At 37.3% G+C, this 8,509-nt stretch overlaps 1 pseudogene; it reads left to right on the top strand.

Annotated features, from left to right (window-relative positions):
- Positions 1 to 5,433: 5,433 nt before the first annotated feature.
- On the top strand, positions 5,434 to 6,464 carry LOC110151064 (syntaxin-17 pseudogene; annotated as a pseudogene).
- Positions 6,465 to 8,509: the final 2,045 nt, after the last annotated feature.

Raw genomic sequence — 8,509 nt, 5'->3', positions numbered from 1 at the left:
CTTGCCTCCTTTGTCAAAGATAAGGTGTCCATAGGTACGTCGATTTATCTCTGGGCTTTCTGTTTTGTTCCATTGATCTGCAACACAGAATTTGAAGAGAAACTTCTTTTTAAATTTGTATAGAGAAGGGAAAAAATATAACACTAGTTTGCTTCTTCCTGCCACTTAAAAGAGAGGTAAAAAATGTCTGACATGTGCAGCCTATTTCCTTCTTTTGGAGACCCCTGGCCTTCCTGCAGGTTACACTCTCATGTCAAGCCAGAGTCAGTATAAGAGGAAGAATGTATGTAATGGAGGAATCCTTTAATGTGCTAAAAATATTGATATTTCTTGTGGATATTGATTGTGGTTGCTAACAGAAAATCAAAATGAAATTGGTATTGTTAGGAGAATTCTCTAAAACGGAGCCAAGAAGCTGCTTAGGAATTTATGCATTTCTTATCCTGAATGGAATCTGACTCTTTGACCTGATGAAGCCATCAGAACATCTGACAGAAACTCAAGAAACTTATCAAAACCTTACTTTAAAATAATTCATGACAGTCTATCTATTTATTGAACCCCAAACCTAAAATAACTTGTGATTCCTTAAAAACATGTATATTCTAACTTGAACCTGAGTCGGTCACAGTTCTCATCAGGCTACTTTTAACAACCTCCTGACTTTTTGCCTTTATAAGCTTCTGACTTATATGGGAAATATTGAAGACTAAGGTTTTTCTAGTAGTCATGTATGGATGTGAGAGTTGTACTATAAAAAAGTTGAGCACTGAAGAATTGATGCTTTTGAACTGTGGTGCTGGAGAAGACTCTTGAGAGTCCCTTGGACTGCAAGAAGATCCAACCCATCCAGCCTAAAGGGAATCAGTCCTGAATATTCATTGGAGGACTGACGCTGAAGCTGAAACCCCAATACTCTGGCCACCTAATGCAAAGAACTGAGTCATTTGAAAGGACCCTGATGCTGGGAAAGATTGAAGGCTGGAGGATAAGGAGATGACAGAAGATAAGGTGGTTGGATGGCATCACCAATTCAATGGACATGAGTTTGAGCAAGCTCCAGAAGTTAGTGATGGACAGGAAAGTCTATCACGCTGCAGTCCATGGGGTCACAGAGTTGGACACGACTGAGTGGCTGAACTGAACTGAAAGCTTCTGACTCTTTCTCTTCCTTTGGGCTTAACTAAATTTTTATCTCCAGAATTGCAATTCTTAAGATCTTAAATAAACTCTATTCTAATTTACAGCTTTCTGCATTTATTTGTTTTGAGGGAAATATGATAACGATAACATAACTATAAATTTGTTAAAACTTGTAGAACTGTGCAGCTGAAAAGAGTGAATTTTACTGTATGTAAAGTATGCCTCTGTAAAGCTGATTTTAAAAGTCTCTATAATCCTTGTTGATTTGCATTCCAATTCTACTTTAAAGAAAAATAGGTTTTTTTTTTGTTCCCCTAGTGAGGTAGCCACTATTCTGAATCTTGTTATATAACCTTTATTTTTTAAATTAATTTATTTATTTTTGGCTGCAATGAGTTTTTGTTGTGGCGCTTGAGCTCTCCCTTGCTGTGCACAGAACTTCTCTAATTGCGGTAAGCAGGGACAGTTCTCCAGTTGTGTGGTGCATGGATTTCTTATTGTGGTAGGATCTTGGCTCTAGGATAAGCAGGCTCAGTATTTGCAGCTTGTGAAGTCCAGAGTGGTTGTGGCCTATAGGCTTAGTGGCCTTGCAGCATGTGGGATTATCCTGGGCCGGGAATTGTACCCATGTCCCCTGTACTGGGAGGCAGATTCTTAACCTCTGTTTCACCAGGCAAAACTCTATATAACTTTTTTTCCTCTCATAACTTCATTGATTGTATTGCTTATGCATTCCAAACTAATACAGTGTTCTATGTTGTGTATTTTTAAATTGTTTGTAAATAAACATTTTTTATTCTTTTACTTCTGTTTAATTAAAATGGAGTTTTTGATAGTTGTTCATGTAGGGAAGTAAAACTCTAAAATATTTTTTCACTGCAGTGTACAATTCCATTGTAATAATATGACAAAAATATTTACCCCTACTAATTTGCTCATTATTTAATAAGCAAGCAAACTAATATGGACATTGGAAACATATTTAGTAGATGCCTGGGGATAGAATTAGTGCACTGAATGTTAAGCTCATCTTCAATATTAGTAAGTAACTGACAAAATGTTTGGAGAATATGTTAAAATTATTTGCATATTCCGTCAATGTAAGGATGTTTTTTGCATTCTGTACTCCTCTCAAATAGTGACAATTTTCTGGTAAGGGGAGTGTAAAATGATTTCTCAGTGTCCTTTTCTGTTTTCCAAATTTATTTTATCTTATTTATTCATTTAGTAAAATACAGTTTATATATAGTATTGTATACATTACAAGGATCCAGTTTATAGGTGATTCACACATTTTAAATGTTATATTCCATTTTTGTTACCATATTCCAGTCTTCCCTGGTAGCTCAACTGATAAAGAACCCACCTGCAAGCAGGAGACCCTGTTTTGATTCCTGAGTTGTAAAGATCTGCTGAAGAAGGTATAGGCTACTCACCATAGTGTTCTTGGGCTCCCCTGGTAGCTTAGATGGTAAAGAACCCACCTGCTATGTGGGAAACCTGGGTTTGATCCCACGGTTGGGAAGATCCCCTGGAGAAGGGAACATCCTTTGGAAAAGGGAACAGCTACCCACTCCAGTATTCTGGCCTGGAGAATTCCATGGACTGTATAGTCTATGGGGTATAGTTGATGTATAGTATTGTATAAATTACAGGTATCCAATGTAGTGATTCATAAATTTTAAAGGTTATATTCCATTTATAGTTACTATAAAAGTGTGCTTTTAATTTGTGCTATTTTTGTTGAAATGAGATTGACTATTTTTAAGTATAATTATGGACTCCTTTTCTCTATTTCTAGGAAATTTATTTGAATTTACTTTACCAGGTCCATGATAGGTTGTTTACATTTTGCTTACTAAATTCTGTATATAAATATTATATTATGGATATTAATCCCCTGTTGGTTGTGTGTGATTTATCTTTCTTAGCTTTTAAACTTTTTAAATTTTTAAAAAACCTTTTTAAACTATTTAATTGGAGTATAAAATAAGTTGATGGGGTATAAAATAAACAATTTTTTTTCTTCTTTCTTTCTGCCTTTGTAGTTTCTGTGACTGATCAAACCAACAGGCTAACACTGGCCCTGGGATACCCTGGCCACAACCCCACCCACCATCAGGCCCATACCAGCTCTAAGATACTTTGGACCTCTCAATCACTCACCCAGGGATCAAGACCCACTCACTAGTAGGCAAGTGAACAGGTTAGGAAATGTAACATAACTATAAAATACACACAAATAAAAATAGTAAATTAGGCAAAAGAAGGTGACAGAGGCATATGTTTCAAACAAAGGAGCAAGATAAAAAATTTGAAAATTTCTTTTCAGAAGTAGATGAAGGGACATTAAGCTGAAGACATCAAAAAGGGTCAAGTCAGTGGCAGCCTGGTTAACTAAGGAAATATTTTTCCCTAAGGGAAATGGTAATCCAACAGTTATGAGAGCTTCTCTTCTGTCAATGATCTTATTTTTCTGTATGGTGGGTATGCTGTGGAAGAAATACTTTATAGGGTTTTCATGTTTTCCATCAATTAGATATGAGATAAATATTTCCTTCTATTGAATCAATACGTGTTCTGAAAATATTTACATTCATCATTTGAACAAAGAATGGCAGAATTGAGAAGAAAATGTGCAATCCTCAGTAACACAGGTCATCACCCAAGCATCCTCCTTTGTAGATGAATGCCTTATAGAATCGACTTGCATTCTTTCATTGATAAGCTGGCCAGAAAATCAAATATGCACTGTAAAAGAATGACTTTGCCACTGTCTTCCCAGAGCAATTCCATATGGTATTTTGTTTTTAATCTTGAAAAAGAATCCAACATTGGTAATAAATTAAAAGTTAATCGTATTACTGGTCAAAGGCTAGTTGAAATGTATGGCTATTTACACATTAATACATTATTTAAATCAGCATAGGATTCAGTCATGTGTGAATAAGTATATAAAAACCAACTAAGAGATAATCTTTAGTATCCATCTATTTTCCTCACTGTGCATAAACGTTTCATCCTCCTGAAATTGTATTCCTTCCATAAGTATATAAATGCTTACCATGATATTAAGATATTGGCTATATTTGATTGGTTCTAACAAGGAATATCAAAGCTAGTGGAGGTGATGGAATTCCAGTTGAGCTATTTCAAATCCTAAAAGATGATGCTGTGAAAGTGTTGCACTCAATATGACAGCAAATTTGGAAAAGTCAGCAGTGGCCACAGGACTGGAAAAGGTCAGTTTTTGTTCCAATCTCAAAGGAAGGCAAGGCCAAAGAATCCTCAAACTACAATTGCACTCATCTCACTCACTAGCAAAGTGATCCTCAAAATTCTCCAAGCCAGGCTTCAACAATATGTGAACTGTGAACTTCCAGATGGTCAAGCTGCATTTAGAAAAGGCAGAGGAACCAGAGGTTAAATTGTCAACATCTTTTGGATCATCAGAAAAGCAAGAGAGTTCCAGAAAAACATCTATTTCTGCTTTATTGACAATGCCAAAGCCTTTGAACATGTGGATCACAACAAACTGTGGAAAATTCTTAAAGAGATAGGAATAGCAGATCACCTGAGCTGTCTCCTGAGAAATCTGTATGCAGGTCAAGAAGCAAGAGTTGGAACTGGATATGGAACAACAGACCGGTTCCAACTAGGAAAAGGAGTATGTCAAGGCTGTATATTGTCACCCTGCTTATTTAACTTATATGCAGAGTACATCATGAGAAATGTTGGGCTGCCTGAAGCAAAAGATGGAATCAAGATTGCTGGGAGAAACATAGTAACCTCAGATATGCAGATGACACCACCCTTATGGCAGAACTTTGAGTTATTGTTTTAATATAAATGAAGATATTGTTATCAATCATTATTTTTACTAAAAGAGGGACAGTCAAGATTTTCAAGTCGGAGAAATGGAGGGTAGAAAATTAATATCTAGGATTTAGGAAAAATTTATTATAAAGAAGCTGAGACTAATTGACAAATAAATACAGATCATTGTGACTCTTTATATCTGGGTTTTTAAAATCACAGACTAAAGACATGTTTGGATCATTTACAGAGTATTTAATGGTCAAAAACTGAGGCTGTATATGAGAAGAGTATCTTTATGATTTGTGCATTTAAACCACCATCTATGCCAACAGAATGCTTTCAAAATTACTTGTTTTGGGCCCCCACATCTGTGCCATGCCTAACCAGCCTCAAGCACCACTGAGGGAGGTTTTTCTGCATAAGTGGAGAAGACAGTTGTTGCAACTAGGAGAGGCACAAAATATTTTAAAGATGTCTGAAGATGAAGAAAAAGTGAAATTATGCCTTCTTAAACCAGCTATCCAGAGATTTACTAAAATGGTAAGCCCAGCAGACCTGGAGATGTTGAGAAAGTGCCAGGTAAATACTGAGAAATATCAGAGGTGCTGAGCATGGGACAAGTTACATGAAGAGCATGTCAATGCAGGATGTACAGTTCAGCAACTCTGCTGCAGTATTGGAGGAATGGAGACGCTTGTTTGAAAGTCCAAAAGGATGACCTAGGACTTCGAAAGGAAATGATAGATTCTGTTGAAGACGCATCAGCTGCAACAGCAGGATTTTTCCAATTCCATCTAGAATCTGTAGAAGAACTTAAGAAACAATTTAATGATGAAGAAACTTTATTACAGCCTTCTTTAGACCCATGACTGAGAACATTTCACACTACTGAAAATGAAGCTGATCCTGAGTATGACTCAGATGTATGCGTTGCCTGAAACTCCTCGAGATTAAAATGCTGCAGAATCACGGGAGACCTTAGAAGAGGACTTAGTTGAACTTAGCCAACTGGTCACACTGATTTCTCTCTCCTAGTGAATTCTCAGCAGAAGATTTACAGCACTGAAGACCATGTCAACAGTGCTGCTGTGACTATTGAAGAGAGAACCAAAACCCGGGGGAAGGCTGAAAAATACAAGCTGGCAGCCCTGCCTATGGCAGGTGCACTCATGGGAGGAGTGATGAAGGGTCGGATTGGCTTCCCTGATGCTTCAAAGTGTCAGAAATTGCAGCTGCACTTGGTGGTGGGTGTTGCGCTTCACAGGTGGAAAAGTGATACAAAAAAACCCAAAAAACAGAAAATGACGGGGAAGCTCACTTCCAGCTGTCCAGCTCTCCCCAGCCCAACTGACCCAAAAAATGCAGTTAAAGATCAAACTTTACTAATTATTGGCACCAGCATGTCTATCCTAATGAGGACCTTTGCTGCTGTTGGACACTCAGTTGGCTTTCAGAACATGATTATATCGAAACAGTGGCTACAGATACTCAAGTGGGATTGAACTGTGATAAGGGGATATTATTTTGTTGTTTGCTGGGTATTAATGGAGTTGTGAGAGACTTAGAAGCCTGGCCTGAGGCTGACAATATTTGTCAGGTAAAGTTTAAGGGCTGGCAGGGAGCAGAATTTCTACCTGGAAATATGAAAACTGAACCCATAACTTTGATAAGGACTTGTGATGTGTGGACATGTTGAGTTACCGAAGGATAGTTTTCGGAATAGTTTCTTCCATGACCCTGACTTGGAGACTCCAAGGTTAAGCATATTATAAATATGTTTCTTTTTCTCCTAAATGTAGATTATTTAGGCATTTTAGCAGAGAAAAGAATTGAAGTTTAAGAGCTTTTCATATCAAATAGGGAAAACAGGATCTAGCAAGGAGCATGAGTGAACTGCATGATGAAATCCATTTGGCGAGCCCTATTGCATTTTTGCCTAACAATATTATACAGCAAAAGAAATAAATAGTGTAAGAAAATGGGGGAAAAATTACTTGTTTCTTATAGGAGACAATTTGGCTCCTGTGGAATCTGTAGCTTATAGTAACAATGATGGGTTGTACTTCATGTTCAACTAAGAATTTTGAAATGCTGCTGCTGCTGCTACTAAGTCACTTTTGTCATGTCCGACTCTGTGCCACCCCATAGACGGCAGCCCACCAGGCTCCCCCATCCCTGGGGTTCCCCAGGCAAGAACACTGGAGTGGGTTGCCATTTTCTTCTCCAATGCATGAAAGTGAAAAGTGAAAGGGAAGCTGCTCAGTCGTGTCCGACTCAGCGACCCCATGGACTGCAGCCTACCATGCTCCTCCATCCATGGGATTTTCCAGGCAAGAGTACTGGGGTGAGTTGCCATTGCCTTCTCCAATTTTGAAATGACTTCTTCATTTATATCTAATTAAGATATTTTACAGGTTCCTTCAAATAGTGAAAAGGTAATGTGATCTGGCTGTTATGTTGAAATTTGCAGATTATTATTAGCATTAGCATTTTAAAAATCTCTTTTCATAAATGATTTTACATGAAAGTTCAGTGGCTAATGTAATTTCCTACCATTCTGAAAAAAAGATTTTGGGTAGAAAAATCTGATACGTTTCTGTCACTCTCCTATTCTTTCTGTGAATGATTAGCTTCTAAGTTTTGGTTAATTCTTTTGCCATAGGTAGATTTATCATCACACTATGGCACAGAAATAGGAGCATAATGGTTATACACTGTAACAGATATGGAACCATGAGTAGATCAGTGTACAATTAAATGAAAATTAAATAACAAATAATCTATAATATTTAAATTAAATTCAAATAATGTTTATACTATTTTATTAAGACAATACATATGCATTAATTGTAAAAAATATTGATACTTTTAAAAGTATATGTTTTTTTCTTTTTCAGGTTTTGCAGTAAAGTTGAGGAACTGCCTAAACCAGAGACATCCAATCCTGGCATTGTTTGAGTTTAAATCATTTGCTTGTACATGAATTTGATTTTTAAAACACTAGAGGCACAGGAAAATAGAATAATCACATATTTATCACTCATTTCTGTCATTGTGTGTGTGTTATGAATGTATGTATAATTTTTTAGATCTATATGAATCACTATTAGCTGAACCTGGTGAGAGATAGAAAAGTAACATGTGCTCTCCTAAGTCCTTCCTTATGGGAGATTTAGTCACTAAGTTGTGTACAATTCTTATGACCCCATGGACTGTAGCCAACTAGGCTCTTCTATCTAGGGGATTCTCCAGGCAAGAACACTGGAATGGGTTGCCATTTCCTTCTCCAGGGGATCTTCCCAACCGAGGAACTGAACCCAGGTCTCCTGCATTGCAGGCAGATTTTTTACCAAGTGAGCTACAAGGGAAGTCTCCGCAAAAAAGTCACTCAATTATGTCCAGTTCTTTGCAACCCCATGGACTATACAGTTCATGGAATTCTCCAGGCCAGAATACTGGCATGGGTACCTTTCCCTTATCCAGGGAATCTTCCCAACCCAGGGATTGAACCCAGGTCTCCCACATTTCAGGTGGATTCTTTACCAGT

Source organism: Odocoileus virginianus, chromosome 3, assembly GCF_023699985.2.
Source record: "Odocoileus virginianus isolate 20LAN1187 ecotype Illinois chromosome 3, Ovbor_1.2, whole genome shotgun sequence".
Taxonomy (NCBI): domain Eukaryota; kingdom Metazoa; phylum Chordata; class Mammalia; order Artiodactyla; family Cervidae; genus Odocoileus; species Odocoileus virginianus.
The sequence above is the reverse complement of the archived record's forward strand: the minus strand, read 5'-3'. Positions and strand labels throughout refer to the sequence as shown.